Genomic DNA, 21,061 nt, shown 5'->3' on the forward strand with positions numbered 1-21,061 from the left:
CTATGATTCTTTCATGAACTCCAATAAAAGCATACACAGGAGGAAGAGAAAGATAAACCATCCCACTAAAACGCCACTGGGCCAGGCTGTCTGTTTTCTTCTGGGAGCACTTTTGAAACTAAGTTTTACAATCCTCACTCAACTTTTCACTGGGATAAAAAATTCAGAACTATATTCTGTATTAGTCTGTTTTCATGTTTCTGATAAAGACATACCTGAGACTGGGTAATTTGTAAGAAAAAGGTTTACCGGATTCACAATTCCGTGTGGCTGGGGAGGCCTCATAATCATGGTAGAAGATGAAAGGCATGTCTCACATACAGCAGACAAGAGAAGAGGGCTTGTGCAGGGAAACTCCCCCTTATAAAACCATCTGATCTTGTGAGACTTGTTCGCTATCACGAGAACAGCATGGGAAAGACCTGCCGCCATGACTCAATTACCTCCCACCGGGTCCCTCCCAACAATACATGGGAATTAAAGATGAGATTTGGGTGGGGACACAGCCAAACCATATCATATATCATCTAGGGAAGTACTTATTAGTAAATATATATATATATATTAGTACTTAAAAGGTCTCTGGAAGAAACAAAATGGATAACTGAGAGATCTTCAGATTCTCTGATCCCTTTGAGGAGGGTATTCCTAAACTATGGACTGTCATTTTAACTACATCATGAGTTCCTTGAGTAAAAGGGTTTGTTTTTATTTATCTTTGTTTTCTAGGTGCTTAGGACATCCTCTGGTATATAGCAGGTGTTCAATAAATATTGAATGAATTTCAACATTCAGAGGAGGACCATGGAATCTTAGTGTTGGAAGGGGTCTCAGAAATCGAATCCAGTCTCCTTGCCAATGCAGAAATTCTCTGTACAGTATCCTAGGAGGATGCTCACCAGCTGCACCAGTTTACTTGGCCATTTATTCCATGAATATTCATCCAGTGTCCCCTATGTACCAGGAATGATTTTGGGATGCAGTAGTGAATCAAGGAGATATGGTCCCTATACCAAGAAGCCTGCTGCTTCTTCCTGAACATTACCAGTGACTGGGATACATAAACTATGTGTGACAGACCTGCATTCCACCAATGGCCAACTCTTGGCACTAATGATCTATGTGTGGAAAAGAAACCCTTATAAGGTGATGCTAGTATTGGTTCTTGCAGAAACTTTTTCCATGTGTCCCTGCAGATTGCTCTAGGACCTTCAGTATTTCTGAGCCTGTCTGCATTTATGAGAGGATGCCATCTGTCTATCATCCAGCCTTCACCTTGAGCTCAATCTCAGCCACCATTTTACATCTCTTAAACTACTACGATGTGGGAACTGACCTGTGCTAATGACCACCTACCTTCAGACCAACTAGGGTCATGCATGGGGGAAGGAGATGACACTCTGCCTGATCAGCCAGTAAAATCAGCAGTGACCTGCCATGTTTGGAAAGATTGCCTTGTGGCCTGATCTCCCATAAAGTTTTCTTGCCCAGGTGACAGAGGCGGTTCAGTCTTTTCTCCAAAGCCTCAATATGTAAGTGGTTGAAAACTTATTTTTTGAAATATGAATTAAGAAAATCTGAGTGAGCATGGGTGGGAAGCAATATTGCTGAAAGACAGGCTGGGGCTCAACGCAAAGTTATAAAACATGTCCTGTTTCAGGAATGCTCTGTTCACAATCTTCAGTTGCCACCTGTATTCCCTGCAAATGCTTATTGAGCCGAATAAACTCATTAGCACGGCAGCCTCCATTCTCAATGGTTTGCTTATGACTTGCCTTTCTAACTTCATCTCCTATTAGTTCCCCTTATAGATACTTTGTTTAGTTAAACTGAGCCTCTCACTACTTACTTAAGCATCTTCTATATTTTCTTCCTTCTAGTTTTTGCTTAGGTTTTTCTTTCATTTTAGAATTCCCTTCCTGCTACCTAGGAGACTCTACCCTCCAATCTGTGTGTGCCAAAAGCCTACTCATCATTTAAGGTCCATGAAGTGTTCCTTAATTCATGATGGTTCTTCCTCTCCCTCAACTTCCTCCCCAGCTGGAAGTATTTTCCCTCTATTTCAAGCTTCTGTAGAACTTGAAGTATGCTTCTCTTCCAGTATCTGCTTTTAAATATAATATAATTATAATAGCCATTAAATGGTAATTACGTCAGGTTAAGCTCCTTTGAAACAGTGTCCTTGTCTGATATCTTTGAGTTTTCTACAGGTCAAGCTGAGTGTTTTGCATTCAACAATATTGAATAAATTGAATCAATTACTCTCAGAAGATGCCAAAGAGATGCAAATCTCTAAACATAACCATTAAAAATGGAGTCACTGTATAGGCTGGTCTCAACACTGTATAACATTAAAAATAAAAAAAAGACACCTGTTTGGAATTCTGAGCCTGTTTGGAATTCTAAAAAACTTGGACAAGCAATTTTAATCTTTAAAAACGTAGTCTTTCCAAAACACAGCAAAACAAATAAGCAAATGAAATACAAACAAAGCCAAACAGAAAGGATTCACAGTCGCAGTGTATTCTTAACCTGTTAAAATAATCTTCTCCCCCTGCCTCTTTAAACATGTCTCAAAGGTGTTCTCTATCTCGGCCTGAGCACCCCACAATCTCCTACCCTCAGCTTTTGCAGGTTTCCCAGGCTCCCTAGTGCCTTCTCTCTGCTCTTGCCAATAGAAACTCAACTATTCTTTTTGTTTTTTCCCGTTTTCCCCGCATCAGTGCCCCCATCAGGGTCACAAAAGCATACCAGTTGGGGGATCTTGGTAAGCCAGAATTCCTCTGGGTGGATGTGAGTCAGGGATTTTGTGGGTAACCCCCTTCCCCACTTATAGAAGCTGTTATGGTGCATTTAAATTCACTAAAGACAGCCTGAAATGGGTGTTCCACTGAGGATTTCTGAGACAGGGAATTGCCATTACTTCCTGGCTAAAAAAGAACATGTAAGAGCTTGCTCTGGGGTTAGTTCCTGACAGCCTCTTTTTGAGTTGGGCCTTTGGACCAAACAACCTCAAACCAAGGTCTGTGGGACAGTGGTCAGCTAAGTGGAAGCCGGCCTTGCTGCTGGTTGGCAGACATCGACTCCCAAGCCACACATGAGAGTGTGAAGAGTCCTCATCTTCAAAACCATTTGTTACCCTCAATGACAGGAGGCTACCCCCTCCCGGGGTATGAGTTGACAGTAAGCATTTTTCAGCTTGTGCTTTCAGAATGTAACTAGTGTAGTATTTTTTATTCCAGTGCTGCTTGACTTGCTTCATTTGCTTTTATGACAGTGCTTGGGTACGATTAAATGACAATTTAATGCGTATAATAACTCATTTAAAGTTTTAGTGAGGGCTTGAATGAAGGTGATGTGGTTTGAGCACATTTTTGAGCAGACTCTACAGTATAAGCCTAAGCTAGGGGGTAACTTAGAAAGATTTCTTATTTTAGAATAACTCGAATTTCTACACCTTTCTCTTTAATTCAGCAATTTTTTCATTGCATTTAGTCCTATATCTCAGTTGTGTAAGAAGGAACTCAGGGGGGTCTGGGCTTATCCTCCCCTGCTGTTCTTTTATTTCTTCTCACAATTCATAAGACATCTGAAGATTATCTTTGGTCACTGAAGTTCTTCTTAGCCCCAGGCTCTATGAACCAGGAACAGTTTGGAGGGCTTCGAGGTTTAGAACACAAAGGCTCTAGCCTCTTGTTATTTTCCTGTCAGAACGTGAAGAGAATATACCTTGTCATTTATTTGCCACGTATGTATCTTCTGAGGATGGTCAGATGATGTTTGGTGACTTATTTTGCCAACATCCAATGAGTAGCTGGTGGAGAAGAGGGAGAATGGGAGACGAATGAGTTTTCTGTCCTCTGCAGGAGATCCCCCTGGACCCAGGGACTTGGCAAAAGGGAACAGGCACTGCTACCCCTAAGTGGATGGCGCACCATCCCCCCTAACTGCTGCCTTCTGGGTCTGACTGCTGTGCTTGTGGCCCAGGAAGGGTGGAAAATGATGGAAATCCTCACCCAAGGGCTATTTCCAGCTTTCAGTATCCTCGTCCAAGTGAAAATGGGCTGAATGGGTTGGAGAGTGGCTTTTTCCTAGGATCAAAACTTTTGAACCTTAAGCTCTTATCAGTCTGCTAATGACCAGAAATTAATTGGAAAATTAAAGTTTTTTTTTCCTTTACCTTTTCCAACTTCGAAATGGCAATTACAGAGCACACGAGCTTTATAACAGTTTATACGTAACTAATAGTAGTTCTCCTTAGGCCCAAAGCTCAGCTTGCTAGGAACCTAGGACGCCTGCTCCCCAGGAGGAAGAATTGCTTAAACTTCAGCACAGACTGAAGCAAAACTGCTGAAATTTCAGAGCCACTGCTTTTCGCTCTAGATGTCCTTAATCCTGATTCCAGGAACCTTGAGTTGTCTGCCCCTAGAAGACGTTTTTAGATTCCTTGTCTCTTCTCAACTGCTTTGTCCTGGAGGGTGTCTAAGCTGTGCCAAACTGGCACGGACAGAAATGCTCCAGTTTCTAGAAATGTGGCCTATCACGATGTCTTTTTTCCTTTTAAATTATTACATATTAAAGTTGTGTTTTAATTCTTAAGTTAGTCCTGGGTGTGATTTGGGGGAAAATAGCTTTCTTTCTCTTTCATAACTATCTCTTGCCTCCAGACCAATGAATAATCCCAGTGTAATGACTTTAGCTTGACCACCAGTCTCTGCTTTATTGCCAAGCAGAGTCTTGCAAAAAGGACAGAAAGTCAGTTTCAGAAGCTCATTTCCTTCCTCTTTGAGAGGCATCTGAGCAGAAGTATCTTAGCACAGCTGACTGTGAAGGGGCTGTTGAGGGAGCTCGAGTGGAGTGTGAGTGGGCAAAGAAAATAAGGCTTGGAGTCTCTTACTGGGGAAGCCTTTCGAATCCAACTGGAAATGCACGTCTGAATTACAGAAGCTTTTGTTTTATTTGTTTTGTTTTTTCTTATATAAAGACGCAGTTAGTTTCCACAAAGCACAACAATCGTGTTTTGCAATGTCAAATTTGACATTCATTTGGTTTGCATTTCAATGCTTATTTTCAAAACAGGTTCAAGAGATCTATTCTACAGCATGATGACTGCAGTTAATGACAATATATTGTATCCTTAAGAAACACCAAGAGAGTGGAATGTTGTGTTCTTAACACAAAATGATAACTATGTAAGATAATGCATTTGTTAACTAGCTAGATTTAACCATTCCACAATGTATACATACTTCAAAACATGATATACATGATAAAAATCATACCTACAATTTTGTATGTCAAAAAATAAAAGAGAATGGATTAAAGACAGACTAGTTTAGAAACGTAAAAAAAAAATTGTGAGAGAACAGAAACACAGAAAAAAGCAACCAACCAACCAAACAAAAAAAAAAAAACCACACACAACAACAAAATAGGGGCAAAGAGAGTGGTTTGAACATTCTGAGAATAACAGGGTAGCCACAGCAACAGTGGGGATGCCACGTAATAGGGCAATCAGAGGGAGAGCTGAAATCACAACCTCTCATTTATCCACTGGTAATAATGCCCCCAGAATTACAGGGTGTTTTACTGGAAAGAACATTTGTTTCTATAGAACAGGACTAGATTTGAAAATGCATTTTGGGTTAGCAACCCCATTTCCCCCTGATGGGGCGATAAGGGACAGGACCACTTTTGCACTCACTGGCTGATTGTGCGTGTGTTTGTGTGTGTGTGCACCCACATGTGTGGTGGAGGGATGGGAGAGGGTCATGCAGGAGGAACATGAGAAATAAGAAGGAACATAAATATTCTCCCAGTCCTTCAGAAAATGCTTTTGTTCCTGATTTTTACCCTTGGTGTCCAATCCAAGCAGAAGTGAGGAAAGAGAAATGGGCACCAAGTGGGAGGATGATGAAAAAGATGGAGGACCAAGGGGTGAATTTACTCTTTGTCTTTATCACTAGCAACTAATATTTGCCTCTGAAGGCTAAATTTCAATTCTTTAAAAAACATTCAACTTAATTTTAACTTTTATCTTAGAGGACTCAGCTGTATGCCACATATTTAATCTAATCAAGATTGTGCTCAGCACTGCTTTCAGTCCTTGCTGAGAGCTCTATTGAGTCATTTATTAACTCGATGACTTAAATGGAATTCACAGGCCAGACACAAATCTAAGAGAGAGGAGGCTAGGCTCAGGCAGGAAAGGGGAAGAGAGCTGGCTTATTTCACCTTGGTGATAGAAGGCCCTGGACAATGTAACAACGGCCTCTAGACCCAGGAATGTTTATTATGAGAAGGATGGAGACCACTGTTTGCCATCAGCATAGAGTGGATGAATAGTTCATTATTTTATTTTGTTGAATTTTAACAGTCACTTACTTAGAGGCTGCTCCTGATCAAGGAGAGCTTGTCATTTGGAGGATGTGTCTCTTTGTACCAGTGGAAGCCTCTGAAGACAGGACGTTCCCTTCACTACTTGCTGCAGTAGCAATACCTTGTCTGCTCACTGATGAACGGCTCAAATGCTCAACCTAGCCATTCAGGCCTACCGAACAGGGAGGTGTGTCCCAGAAAACCCAGCCCAGTTCATCTCAGACATGAAAGTGATGCTGGGAACTCCAGCTGCTGGCATGTGAGAAGATCTCTGGTTCATACCAGGACAGTACTCAGGTGACTTCTATAGGTCTTATTCTCCTGATAGTTCTTTTCCAAGCCTGTTACTGCTCCTAACCAGTCGGAGGTGGGCACATCTGTATGTCACACTCTCTGCTTTCCATTTTTGGTATCTTCCTTTATTTTTGATGCTCTTCACTGTGTGAAGGAACAAATAGCAAAGCCCCCCTTTTCTGTGATAGGTCTACAGCCTTATCACAATCAACATTCTCCCATGCAGCCACAGTAGCCTGTCTGGATTCCAAGGTGAGATATGATAAACTGGATGTGGTTGTTCCTGAGTCACCCAATCAAACACTGGCCCATATAAGTATCTGATTATGGCAGTTGCATTCTCTACATCGCTTTGGGGCCTATGTCCCCCAAAACAGGAGCTGAGGTACTGGATGTTTCTACATTAGTCTGCAGCAGCAGACACATTTCAGAGTGGAGGGATGTCTAGGCTTCAATCCCATCATGTATATTATCCTTCAGTTTCATCTAATCAACTTCTCTTTTAGCCAAGTAAGCGGAATAGTTTTCAGTTTCAGAATGAAATGAGAAATTCACAAACCATTCCCTAAGCTTGGCAGCTGCTCCCTAGATTCATCAACAAGGCCCTCAGACCTGGTTTTAGGTGAGAAGACTCTGGAGATGGGTGGCAGAGTGCAGCTGTCATCTTCTGTGCTGGAGGACAGAGCTACACTATAGTTCAATAGGGAAGAGCAGGGGCTGAAATTTAGTCTGTGTCTCAAGACAATGTCAGCTTTCAGGAGGTGGTGCCTTTTTCCCCCCGCAATTTGCAAAAAAGACACCATCTGTTTGCCAAGCCCTGCATGGAGTGACTTTTTATTTTTTTGCACACAGATCCTATATATAATAGGTCCCTCTTGTTTACAGGAGATATGTTTCAAGATCCCCCAGTGGATACCTAAAACCATGAATAGTATTGAACTTTCTATACCTATATAAACTATTATTTCCTGTATATGTGTGTGTATATGTATGATATCATAAAGTCTAATTTATAAATTAGACACAGTAAGAGAATAATAATAATAAAATAGAACAATTACAACAATATATTGTAAAAAAAATTATGTGAGTATGGTGTCTCTCACTCTCCTTCTCAATATTTCATTATTTTGGACTGTGGTTGACTGTGGGTAACTCGACCTGCCGAAAGCAAAACCACAGATAAGAGGGGACTGCTACATGCTGCATCTAGCATGCCATGGGTCCTAGATCCTTCTGCATCTAGCATGCCATGGGTCCCATTGCACATTGCAGAGCCAGCACAGGGACTAAAGAAAAGGTTTAAGGAAATCCATTAACTGGCAATCATTCAGCTTCCCCCAGTAGAGTCATCATACTTACCGAGAGCAGTGTTCCATTTTTTGAGATCACAAAGAATATTCTAAAAGCCTGCCCCTCCTAGGGGTCACGTTATTTCATTAGCAGCAAAGTATTTGACACAGTTGATTAGGAAGGAACGTAATCATGTTATGGGAGGGCTCAGAGGAAGCAGGACAAGTGGAGGCAGAATGGAGTACTCTCACTTTCCATTTTTCTTTTGTATGCAGCTCTCATGGTTGTCTAGTAAAGGGAGGGATGCTGAGTTACAAAGAAAAGCAGAGTAAATTTTAGGGAATTGATACACTCCCACAAAAAGAAATGCAATGTAAAATGTCCCCAAATGTAAATGTAAAGCGTGGAGTTTGTCTTTGGGCTGTCTTCAAGAAACGCGCTCAAATCCAATTGCTGTGGTTGCACAAGACTCATCTGATCCGCAGGCCTTCAGTTCCACAGGGGCTAGAACTGTTTTGTTTTCAAAGGGGAAAACGTATCTGTTTGCCCTCCTTTGCTTTGTAAAATTGAATTGCAGAGAACTCATGAATAATAGAAAGAACACTAAGGACTGTGAAATTAACACTGGCACGAAACAGAATTTCTTAAAGGGGAAAGTCTGAAGGAAGGCTCACTTCACCCTCCCATAGTCAGGGCTTAAAAACTGGGGCATTTTAGCATGGCAGGGTGGAATAGGTTGTTTAGAGGTCCACTTTGGTTCTGCTCTCAGAAGGGTGAATATTTTTAAATCCTTCAGGTTGGATTGGTGTTTCTTGTCTAATGAAGATGTTCAAGCGTGGGAACTATGGTGATTTATAACTCCAATGAGAATCATAGATCAAATGATGACATTTGCCTATGGGAACCATCATCTTACTATTTAATAATAAAGATAGCTAACTTGTATGCACTAACTGTGTGCCAGGCACTGTACCTCACACACATTTTCTCACATAATTTCATAACTACCTAGGGAGGGAGGTAACAATGATCTCCATTTTATAGATGCAGAAAGCTTAAGTCACACAGCTAGTAAGAGATGGGGCTGGGTGCCAACCTAAGCCTGAATGACTATTGATTGCTCTTTAACCAATCACAGCAGCCCTTCATCTTTATGTGTCCTCTTAACCTTTTGTCTGCAAAGCTGTCCTGCAACCTACAGGGAAGACCTAGTGACCTTTCTTTTTCCTCCTTTCTGCTCCCCCACAAGGCAATACTCTGTCCTGTGGATGCTTTGTGTTCCAGATCTTCTCCAGGTTGTCTTGGGGTCCTATAGAATAAGCCGGGGGTGGGGGATGGGGGGGGAAGAAGCATCCTACAAAAGTGTACTTTTTGAGACAAATAATGCTATGGACTGTTTCAACCGTGAAGTCACCACAGCACATGGGAATGTGCTTAAAAACTGTGAAACACTGCATAAATGCCCATGGAGTCTGAACTTTGGAATCAGACACACCTGGGGGTTTTCATTCATTCATTCATTCATTCATTCATTCATTCATTCATGTGTGGATTGTTAATTGACTACCTGCTATACGCCTAGCACTGCGCTAAATGCTGAGTTTGAATTCCAGATTCACTACTTACAGCTATGGACTTTGGGAGATTTACTCAACCTCTTTAATAAGAAGAATAATAGTTATGTCTGGGTGTTCTAAGCTTAGGAGCTGGCACATAGTAAGAGCTCAATAAGTGCTATTGTCAATAAAAGGATAAAAATTTATGTAGCTGGGCCAGTGCCCGCTTATATTACTTTCCTTTGGGACCATGCTTGCCAAGGTTTCAGCTAGCTCGTGTGCATCACCAGGGCCTGGGAAGTTAATGTGCTAAACTAAGCTATTAGCTTTTGCAAAGGTCTTTTAGAGAGATAATGACTTAGCGCAAAGCACTACCTAATTCTAGGCACTTGGCGGACTCAATGGGAGTCATTTCAGCAAGGGACTTGTGTATCAAACCATCAAAAACCTGGTTGGTTCTTTGCCTTTAGAAACTGCTTTCTCCTGATAGATAAGCAGCTTTCGTGTGTATGATCAAAGGAATAGGTAATTGCTTAGGAAATATGGATACATTTGTTTTAAATAACAAAAGAATTTCTGTTTGTCCTTCCAGTGCCATCTCACCTCTATTTAATGCATAGTCTACTGATGTTAAAGCACTTGAGGTTTTTCAGATGCCCTCAATAACACTACTTGGCTAATCTAATGTGATTCGGCTAATGGGTTTTCTATCAGCGTTTATGGACCATCTCATCCATCCACTCTCCTGCCAGAGAAGTGTGTATATGCAGCAGGCCCAAGATATCCTCTCTTCTAAAGCAGTTAAATCTGTTTAAAGATTAGTGTATAGAATTTTGATCTCCATGGCGTGTTCTCTGAAACAGAATAAAAGTCATTTTCCTTTTTCTCACGAGTTCATAAAAGAGTAAAGAATGTCTTGAAATAGTCTTCTTTTAAGAGGAAAGCTGTTTTTTTTTTTTTCCCCACCACAAAGGCTAATGGTTACTCATCATAGCTGTTCTAGGATGATTTAAGTTATTAGTAGGAAATAAGGTAAGATCAGAATTAAGGCAGGAAGATTAGACTTGATAAAATAATTCCATTGTAAACCTTTTATTTAGAAATGATACAGACTCACAAGACATTGCAAAGGTAGTGCAGAGAGGCTCCCTGTATCGTAAACTGGTTTCCCCCAGTGATGCTATCTTACACAGAGTGTTCCACTCCTTGGGACCCCAAAGAATATTCTAAAAGCCCGTTTCTCTCAAGGGCCAGGCTGTAGGTGAGTGACTTGCTTCTTAGCCACCATTTCTTATCTGGGTTCACGTGGAGGCCTGTTTAGCAACGTCTGCTTACAATTCAATTCTCAGGACAGCAGCCAGAGCATTTCCTCACTTTACTCCCTAGCAGCCTTCAGTGGCTTCGACCTTACCCAGAGTTCCAGCCAGCCAGAGCTCTGCTCTGGTTGCAGTGCTCTTCCTGGCATTCCTTAACTCCTTTTTCTGCTTTATTTTCCATCTTAGTACTTATCCCTGTCTCACATACAATGTATTTTCTTTTCTCTCTCTCTTTTTTTTTTTTGAGATGGAGTCTCGCTCTGTTGTCCAGGCTGGAGTGCAGTGGTGTGATCTCAGCTCACTGGAACCTCCGCCTCCTGGGTTCAAGTGATTCTCTTGCCTTAGCCTCCTGAGTAGCTGGGACTACAGGTGTGTGTCACCATGTCCGGCTAATTTTTGTATTTTTAGTAGAGGGGGGTTTCATTATTTTGGCCAGGCTGGTCTTGAACTCTTGACCTCGTGATCCACCTGTCACTTATTATGTCTCTAATTTGTTTCTGTCTTGTTCACTGCTGAGTCCTCAGGGCCTAGAAAAGTACCTGGTGTGTAGTTGGCACTCAGTACATACATACCGAATTTGTTTGACCATGGATGGATTCTTTAGTCTTAATTTGTTAAATCCCACTAATCTCACTCTTGGTGTTAGGATAGAACAACAAAAATTATACCTCACTGTTGTATAGAAACTTAGAGGTTCTCAGGAACTTTTGTACCTAAGCTATTGAAAAGCAAATATTCAAAATCTATCCAGAGAGCAGCAAAAGTCTATTTGGGATTCCAAAGAAGTCAAAATTCGGAAGTTGCTGTAAAGCCAACTGAAAGCAGAAATCTACATCCTAAAAGAAATCTACATATAAATGAAAGGCACATTAAAGACCCAGATCAAAGGACTAAAAGAAGCCCAGGAAAAGAAAGCAATTGGCACTTTCTGACCTAGAGGCACTTTTTGTAACCTCTGGGACTCGTGACTTTTTTTTCTAGGGGGAGATGAATTTCCCCTTTCTTTACCTTATCATATTTTATTGTTTCAGTCATTTGCTTTGAGATCCTTAAGCTGTAGCATGTTATTTGTAATGCGCCAAGGAAGGTACGTTGACTCATTTGAAACTTTCATTATTGTTAAAACTAATGCAGTGAAGTTGAGCCCTCTCCTGGGGCTCCCCTATAACCATTGCTTTCAATCGGTTAATATTCTTAAATGCGCTATCACGGAAATTAAGTAGAATGCCTCAAAATTACTTTGGGGGCATAAAGAAGGCCCTAAAGAGTGAACTGGGAAGATGCATTTCATTTGCAGATTTGGAATGAAGAAAGTGTTGTTTTTGTCAGTGGATGATGTGCTCTACCCTGGAGAAGAATTCCAAGAAACTCAACAGATTCCTGTAACACTTATGCAGTGGGGGCAGCAGTTCCTATCCACCCTAGAGTGGATACCTCTGAAGGGGCTGGTGGCAGCCTCTTAGGAATTCTCATCAGTAAGGACTGTGGCACTGACTACATTTTAGGTTACACTTTCTTAAGACTCCTTGTGCTAATTAGAGGATTTTCTTTAGGACAATACCCACTTACTAGCTCCAGTAGAGAAGGTGCCCCAGTATAAAAAAATCTCATGGAAGCCCAGCCTCATGTGTAGAGTTGTTAAACTAGTGGACTTCTGATGGGACCGTACTGTTAGGGCACATCTTACTGCAGAGTTGAATCATCCCCTCCCTTCCCCTTTTCATTATACTCTGTGGTGAAATCCAGGTTCTGGGGTTAAGGGCAGAATGATTGGGTGATCCGGTGAATTGAAGAAGGTGGTGGGTTTAATCAGAGGCTGTTTCCAGAGACAGACTTCTGTTCTTTAGAATTACTTAAAGGAGAACTATCATCTAGGAAATTAAAAGCATCAGCAATATTTGCAGTTGTGGAACGTCAAGGTCAGGAGAAAAAAAAGTCTGAGAGGGCACTCTTGTCACTGATTTCAAAGGAGCTAATTCTTAGGGTTATTAGCTGCCTCAATTTACAACGCTATATACTCTTGAACACCAAATGCTCATTATCAAAAATTAAAGAAGCGTGGAGCTGAGATTTGAATTATATTTTAGATAATAGATTTTGGAACATGCTTCATATTGTTAAAATTGACCTGACCTTACAACTAATAAAGGCTTCCAGTGGGCATGGAATCTCAGTTATAACACCTTGTTTCCATGAGTATGAGAAAAACAAGGAAAACCTCCTTTGGTTTTATTTCCAGTGTGGTGCCTAGTAGCAGGCAAAATTGTGTAGGAGGCAAAGCTTGGCTTCTGAATGCACAGTCTGTACTCTCCTTGGGTGCTCTGTCCTCAAAGTTTTAATCATCTACCCCATCTTAATGTTTCCTTAGGACAGAAACAGAAGGATCCTCAGTTCTGAAGAATGGACAATAGCTTATTGGGTGTTATGGGTTGAATTGTGTCCCCCCAAATTCATATTTTGGAGCTCTCACCTCCAGTACCTCAGAATGGGACTGTATTTGGAGATACAGCTTTCAAAGAAGCAGTCAAGATTAAATGGAGTCATGGTGGGGGCCCTAATCCAATATAACTGGTCTCCTTATAAGAAGAGATTAGGACACAGACAACACACACAGAGGGAAGATCGTGTGGAAACGCAGAGAGAAGGTGGCCATCTGCAGGCCAGGGAGAGGGGGCTCGGAAGAAACCAACCCTGCTGACACCTTGATGTTGGATTTCCCAGCCTCCAGAGTTTGTGAGAAAATAAATTTCTGTTTTTGAAGCCACCTAGTCTGGGGTTTTTGTGTTTTGGCAGCCCTAGCGAACTAATACAATAGGTTTATACAGTGTCGGAGAAAAAGTTTCCAACAGTGGACTTTTAGGCTTCTGCTATCTCTGTGGGGGAGTGGGAGGGGGTGGTTACACGCAGAGTTGATGTGTGAGGCTGGCTCACTGCATTCCGTCTCTAGCTGGTTTTCACACCCTTGCTCTTTTACTCCAAGGCAACCAACAATTCTATAATCAAGAGTGACTGCCCATTATATACTGTCACCATCACAGCCCATTTGTCTGACTCCTGTAGTCCTGTACTGACCCTTGAATTCTCTTTTGTTCTGTCAAGAACCTTCTGGATCTTCCATTTTTATTCTTAACAAACACATTTCTCATGATTCCCTGGGCTTTATTCTTCAGCCAAACAAATTATTATCATGTCTTGGACTTGCTTATAATGACTTCTGTGCCTCAGCCCTTGATATTTTACCTCCAAAATGTTTTTTGTCTCCTGTCCCACCAGGCCATGTGTCTTTGCTCAACAAAATTTGTCTAAAAGCTCATTTCTCTGCTTGAAACATTCTGATGGCATCTCTGGAGAAAGAGACTCACCAGCTATTTTTAATAATTTTTGAAATATTTCTGGCCAAAAATGTCTTTATGTCTAAATTAAAGCCCTTACTTTATGGTTTAAACTCATTTGCTTTCTTTTTTCTTCTTCTGTTTTCTTAGAATTATGAGAAAAAGGCTGCCATCCTCTTCCATTTAAGAGTGCTTCGTAAATTTAAAGCTTGTTATAAAATTGCCTTCTAACCTGTTCTCTCAGCTAAGTACTCTCAGTTAAAAAAATCTTTTTCTTATGGGATGTATTTTCTAAACTTTTAATTATTATCTGTAATTTTCTTTTCATAACAAATCTAGGCAGAAATATTGTATTTCTTCAATTCTAAGATGCATGTTTTGGTCACATTTTAACATACTAAATTTCAACATTTAATAGGATTCATTTTATAATTCATGACATCTTACTGTTATAAATGGCAGTACTGTTTTTTCCTTAGTGATAGTTTAAACGAAGGTGTAGCTTGAATGATTTAAAAAAAAAGTCTATGGGGGGTACTGTATTAAAAAAGACTAAAGAGACATTACAAATGCAATACGTGATTTTCAATGAGATCACACATTGAAAAAAGCAAATAGCAATACAATAATTTTTTTTCATAATTTGGAGGAATATGAATATGTACTATGTATTAATATGCTCTGGCTGCCATAACAAAATACCACAGACTGTGGGCCTTAATCAACATAAATATATTCTCACAGTTCTGAAGGTTGGCAAGTCAAGATCAAGGTTCCAGCAGAATTTGGTTTCTGGCGAGGCTCCCTTCCTGGATTGCAGATGGCTGCCTTCTTGCTACGTCCTTACATGTCCTTTTTTCTGAGCAAGTGGGAGAGAAAATAGAGTGGGAGAGAGAAAGAGAGCTGGGGCAGGCTTTCTGGTGTCTTCTCCTAAAAGGACATGAATCCTATCAGATCAGGAGCCCACTCTTACGACCTCATTAATGTCTCCAAAGGCCCATGGTATGAGTGGTTCTAGTAATTCTTACAGTAGGGAGCACTAGACATTCCCAATGGTGTCACCTACATGACTTCTGGAAGCCAGCTGAAGAAAAAGAGGGAACTTGCTTTCTGGAAAGACAACAAAATATTTAAACACATCTCCTGCACCTGTTGTGTGTACTACTAAGGGAGTACCTGTCTCAGTCTGCTCTGTGGGATGTTTCTCCTTACTTTATTGTCCCCCGTTCTCAATACCACTCAAACCACCAAAACCCAGTACCCTGTTCCTAGAGAACACCTGCTGAAGCAGAGCTAATCCAGAGGAATGGGTTACTGCAGGGGATGTTTTAGTTATCAGTAGGAAAGAGATTTGGGCCATGAGGTTGGGAATGGGGAGTTAGGAGGAGACATGAGAAGACCTGTTAAGTTCCAAAGTTGTGCCTTCTGGGCAACCTTGTGTTTTAACTATAGTCAGGGCTCAGTCCACCTCTTTCCAACAAACTTCATATATAACTAATTCCTGAAACTTGGAATCAGCATTCATTAAAATTCATATTAAATTGCTGTTTTTTCTCCTTCCTATTTCAACTAGCTCTTGGCTACTTTTTGCAACTGTTTTTCTTTTTCCTTGAAGGATTCTCTCCTGAGAGCCATTTGTGAGCCCAGCCCTGTGGAACACATCATAGACAGGAAGGCCTCACTCTGTATGTTGGAATATTTTTGTACCTCCCCCATTTCTCCTCTGGCTTCTCTTTCCGTGAGGCTGACTCACACTTGGAGCTCACACTGACTTCAAAGGGCTCTGAAGTATAGTGAGAAATGACTCACAGACATTTCCCAAAGATATTTTGGATTTATGAAAAAGCATTGGTAATGTTTTAAAAAAGAGTTGAATATTAGTTCTGGAAAATGAGTGAATATTATGAGTGCCAGTGAACCAAAGTCAAAAAATTCTCCTCTGATAGTAGAAAAAAGCTCTTATAAATTAGTAATAGTTGGCAAATTCATTCATCCTTCTGGGGAGAAATTTTTAGGTTTTGTTGTGGTTTCAAAAGCATAAAAATGGAATCTTTTATATCCAATCCCTGCTTTACACATGTCAAATATCTATCACATTACCTTTGTAACATGAATGTAAAAACTATAAACTATTTTAAGAAAGATATATGGTACAAATAATTTAAAGTAGATAGTTTCTGAATTTTTATAAACTTTTCAAATTTCTCAGGAAAATTTACTTTGCATTTCAAGCTGGATCTAGCCACTGGCTAGTTGTGTCTAATGTTGTTTCACAGTTTGGAGAGTATCACACACCTGTGTTAGGCTGCAACTAAGACTCACTCAGACATCTTCAGAAAAAAGGAAACTTGTTCTAAAGATACAAGGGTACATGGGGACAGGAACTGGAAATAGAGACAGTGAGGCTCTGGGAACTGACTCTTTGCTGTCTCTTTGAAAAATTGATCTCAAAAACTTCTCTTCTGCTGTTGTTTACCTGCTTTTTCCAAGGTATTTTCCCTTCCACTTGGCCAGTTGGGACTTAAAGAAATACTCTTGTTCCTTCATTCTGAACAAATGTCCCTGGATCTAGGGTTTTTTTTTTTTTTTTCCTCAAGCAAATTTAATTAATAATTGCCCTTTTAGAAAATTTAGTTTGAAAGTTAGTCATGTATTAATGTCAATAAGAGACTTCATCTTGAAGAAAAGGGTTTGGCTCTGAATATGTCATTGGAGAAAAAGCATCTAGGATAAAGGCTGTCCTCTGAAAGTCAACCTTATTATCTTTTTTTGGTTAGCTGGCAGACATGTCTGACATGTCAATTCAATATTCTTTTTTTCTGTTTTCCGGAATGTTCTATTTCCTCCACTGGAACAGCAACTCTGGCAGAGCAGGGAGAAATGGTGGGTGTCCTGGATGCTCCTCTCAATGTGGAAACAAACCAAAATAGATGACATTGAGAGTAGAAAAGAGAAAAAAAGCCCAGAATTCTTGCCTATGGCAAGGATGATGTGAGAAGAGAAAGCTGGCTTGGCTAGCATGATAAAGAAGTGTCACAGAAGTCAAATAAATAGGGTTATCTGGTTAGGAAGTGAGTAGATGGATATTTTCCTTTGGTCAAAGAGAACCATCATTTCTGTGCTGCCTAAATGTTGGCATTCTTTTTGTTGGTCATACGTTCAGTCACACTGAATGACCACTACCTGCCCGCACTACTCCACGAAGGAAAAGAAGCAAGATGATTTTATGATAAATTAGTCACTGATGTATTTCATTTCCATGAGCCCCTGGCTAGAAGTTCATTGGCAAAGTACACACCTGACCTTGAGCTCCTGAATTAGCAAGTAAGTATTTAGCATTCTCACTAACAGGTATGTAGCTTCATTGGCATATTAAGAAACAATGTTTCACTGTTTTAAAGGGAAGAATACATAATATCTTCCCTGAGTTAAATAGAGAGCATGATCTTCATGCTCTGTGTCTATCTACTCACTAACTCTCCTTCTTATCGGGTATTATATATTCCTGTTGGCAGCTTGATTTAATTGGGCTTGTGGTAACTGATTCAATTGAGTACTTTAATTAGGTAATTATTTTGTTATAAGAGCCACTTTCCAGCTTGCTAGAGAGAGGGAATTTTCCATTTTTCTCAAGCTAAAAATGGAACTTGTATTCTTTTCTTTTATGACAAAGTGGAAAACGATCAGATAAAGAATTAGGCTGAGATTGTGCTGTAGAACGAAGAAAAATAAACTTGACTTGTGTATTGATAAAAGATAAGTGTGTTTTTGAGAAATGAAGGTAGAATTAAAGTTTCTCAGATTGTGAGTACTGCCACCAGGTATGATTATGCTTTTTAATAGAGTGATTACTCATGCTCTACCTCAGTTTCCCTCCAGAAGTGTAGATTTCTTTCTCAGACCCTATGCAAGAAAATAACTGTAGAGAAAAAAATAAGACATAAATAAATATTCTTGTCATTTTATTCTGAACAAATGTCTCTGGATCTAGAGATTTTTTTCCCCAAGCAAATTTAATTAATTATTTCCCTCTTAGAAAATGTATTATGAAAGTTAGTCATTTATTAACTTCAATAGGAGACTTTGTCTTGAAGAAAAGGCTTAGGCTCTGAAATTATTGCCAACGACTAAGCATCTAGGATAAAAGCTATCCTCTAACTTCCACATACTTGTGAGAGTGAACTTTATTATCTTTTGTTGGTTGGCAGGAATGATTGTAAATAATCTAAGGACACTTCAGATCGAACAAACAATTAGAGTTGACACTAGAAAAGCCAACAAGACCCTAATTAACTGATTTGCTAATAGCTATATTCTATTTACAGACATCAGCCCAAATTGTTTTTGAGCTGTGACAAGAGCCACAAGCTACACATTTTCTTTCTCTAAACTCCTGATTACATGCCAGCTTCCCAGTTTCACCATTAACTAGTCTTAGAAATTTTTGTTTCCTAAAGGGTTGAGGCTAATTCTGGATAGCTTTCATCTGTAACATAATATTCACCTATAAGCTCTTTGTAGAAGGGTCATTCAATATAGTAATTATGTTTTGCTTTGGAATATTTCAGCTTTACCTTTTCAGCAAGGAAGATAGAACAAAAGAAAACATTTGTCAGTTAAATCCTTTAAACAAATGATGTTGCAAGTAAAACCTTATGGTAAGAATAATTCTATTCCAGAAACCCAGGGGCCAGAGAAGGGTTGTGTTCCAGTTATTACTGTGCAATAAACCATCTTTAAATGTAATGGCACAAAACAGCAAGCATTTTATTTTCTGTTACAACTTTGTGGGTTGACTGGGCTCAGCCAGGCTATTCTTCTCTTCTATGTGATGTCATGTCATCTGGGCTGCAGACATCTAGGGACCCAACAGGGCTGAAAAGTGCAAATTTGTGTGCTTACACTGCTGGCAGTAGGTACTGGTCATCTACTTGGAGCTTAGCAATTGACAGGAGTGTCTTGGTTTTCTCCATGTGGGTTTCTTAAAGCACAGTGACTGGGCTACAAGAGGAAATGTTTCAAGAGGAGAGAGGAGATGAGCAGAGGTGCCAAGGAGAGGTGCAGATCTCTGTCTTGAAAGTTACCTAGCTCTCTTCTGCCACATTGTAGCAATCAGAGTGATTCACAGGGCCAGTCCAGATCCAGTGTGGTTGTGCCAGGATGTATGAGGAGGTGTGGTCACTGGGACTGTCTTTGGAGATTAGCTAGCACAGCATCTAATCAGAAACAAGAAAGGGATGGGGAGAGGTTGGTCATCATGTACAAAGTTCCGCTTTAGAATTAAGTTCTGGCATTCTATCACATAGTAGAGTGTCTATAGTCAACAATAAAATATAGTTTACGTCAAAATAGCTATAAGGTAGGATTTTGAATACGCTCATCACAAAGAAATGACAAGCATTTAAAGTGATGGATATGCTTCATAGCCAGATTTAATCATTATACAATGTATATATGTATCAAAACTCACACTAGACCCATAAATACATACAATTAATATGTGTTGACTAAAGACAAAATAAAACTGAAAAGAAAGCAAAAAAGGAATTTCATTGAAGTGTTCTAGAGAAAACTGTGTCTTATTTTTCCTATGTGACTATCTTCTTTGGTTGTTAGTGACTTCAAACTGGAATGGACTTCAAACTCAGTGACTTCAACTGGAATCAAGGGTATGTATTCAGAGCTATCTCACTCTCTCTCTTTTTTTATTTTTTGAGACGGAATTTCACTCTTGTCACCCAGGCTGAGATTGGTGCAATCTCAGCTCATTGCAACCTCCACCTCCTGGTTTCAAGCAATTCTCCTGCCTCAGTCTCCTGAGTAGCTGAGATTACAGTCACCCACCACCATGTCTGGCTAATTTTTGTATTGTTTTTAGTAGAGACGAGGTTTCACCATGTTGGCCAGGCTGGTCTTGAACTCCTGACCTCAGGTGATCTGCCTGCTTCGGCCTCCCAAAGTGCTGGGGTTACAGGCATGAGCCACCAAGCCCGACTCTCTCTCTCCTTTTTTAAAATTGACTTTTATGGTACATGTGCAGCTTTGTTACTAAGGTATATTGAGGGATGCTGAGGTTTGGAGTATGGTTTATTCTGTCACCCAGGTAGTAAGCATGATACCCAACAGTTAGGTTTCTCAGCTTTTGCTCCCCTCTCTCCCTTCCCTCTCTAGTAGTCCCCAATGTCTATTGTTGCCATCTTTATGTCCATGTGTACCCAAAGTTCAGCTCCCACTTGTAATTGAGAACATGTGGTATTTGGATTTCTGTTCCCAAGTTAATTCACTTAGGATAATGGCCTCTAGCTGCATCCATGTTGCTATAGAGGACATGATTTAAAAAAAAAATTTTTTATGGTTATGTAGTATTCCATGGTATATATGCACCACATTAAAAAAATCCAATCCACATTGATGGACACCTAGGTTAATTCCATGTATTTGCTGTGTCTTTTCTATGATTCGGAATGGCGCTTTGATGAACATGAGTGCATGTGTCTTTTTGATAGACTGACTTATTTTCTTTTGGATGTGTACCTAGTAATGTGATTGCTGGGTTGAATGATAGTTCTGTTTTAAATTCATAGAGAAATCTCTAACCTGCTTTCCACAGTGACTAAACTAATTTACATTCCCACCAACATAAGCTTTCTCAGGGCTATTTCTTTAACAGGAATAGATTTGAGGTAAAAGTTGTTACAAGATGAAGCAATGTTACCTCTCTGTTGAATTTTCTTATGTATTAAGTAGAGCCAACAGGTGACAATCTGCACTCTTTTTGTCTAGGAAGGTTTTTCCAGGTACTTCTCCTTTCTCTTTGCTGCTATGAAGGTTGAATGCAGGCTCTGAACTCAAGTTTCTTGGCTTTGAATTTCAGCTCCTTCAATAACAAGTT

At 40.1% G+C, this 21,061-nt stretch overlaps 1 protein-coding gene across 1 annotated transcript in view; it reads right to left on the reverse strand.

Moving 5' to 3' along the window:
- Positions 1-6,845, reverse strand: part of SPINK2 (serine peptidase inhibitor Kazal type 2) — a 467,655-nt gene extending 460,810 nt beyond the window's left edge. Inside the window, exon 1 of the mRNA XM_050791246.1 lies at positions 6,842-6,845. The gene's annotated coding sequence lies outside the window, so the exon portion shown is untranslated. The remainder of the gene's footprint in view (positions 1-6,841) is intronic.
- Between the last annotated feature and the right edge of the window lie 14,216 nt (positions 6,846-21,061).

Source organism: Macaca thibetana, chromosome 5 (assembly GCF_024542745.1).
Source record: "Macaca thibetana thibetana isolate TM-01 chromosome 5, ASM2454274v1, whole genome shotgun sequence".
NCBI classification, from domain to species: Eukaryota; Metazoa; Chordata; class Mammalia; order Primates; family Cercopithecidae; genus Macaca; species Macaca thibetana.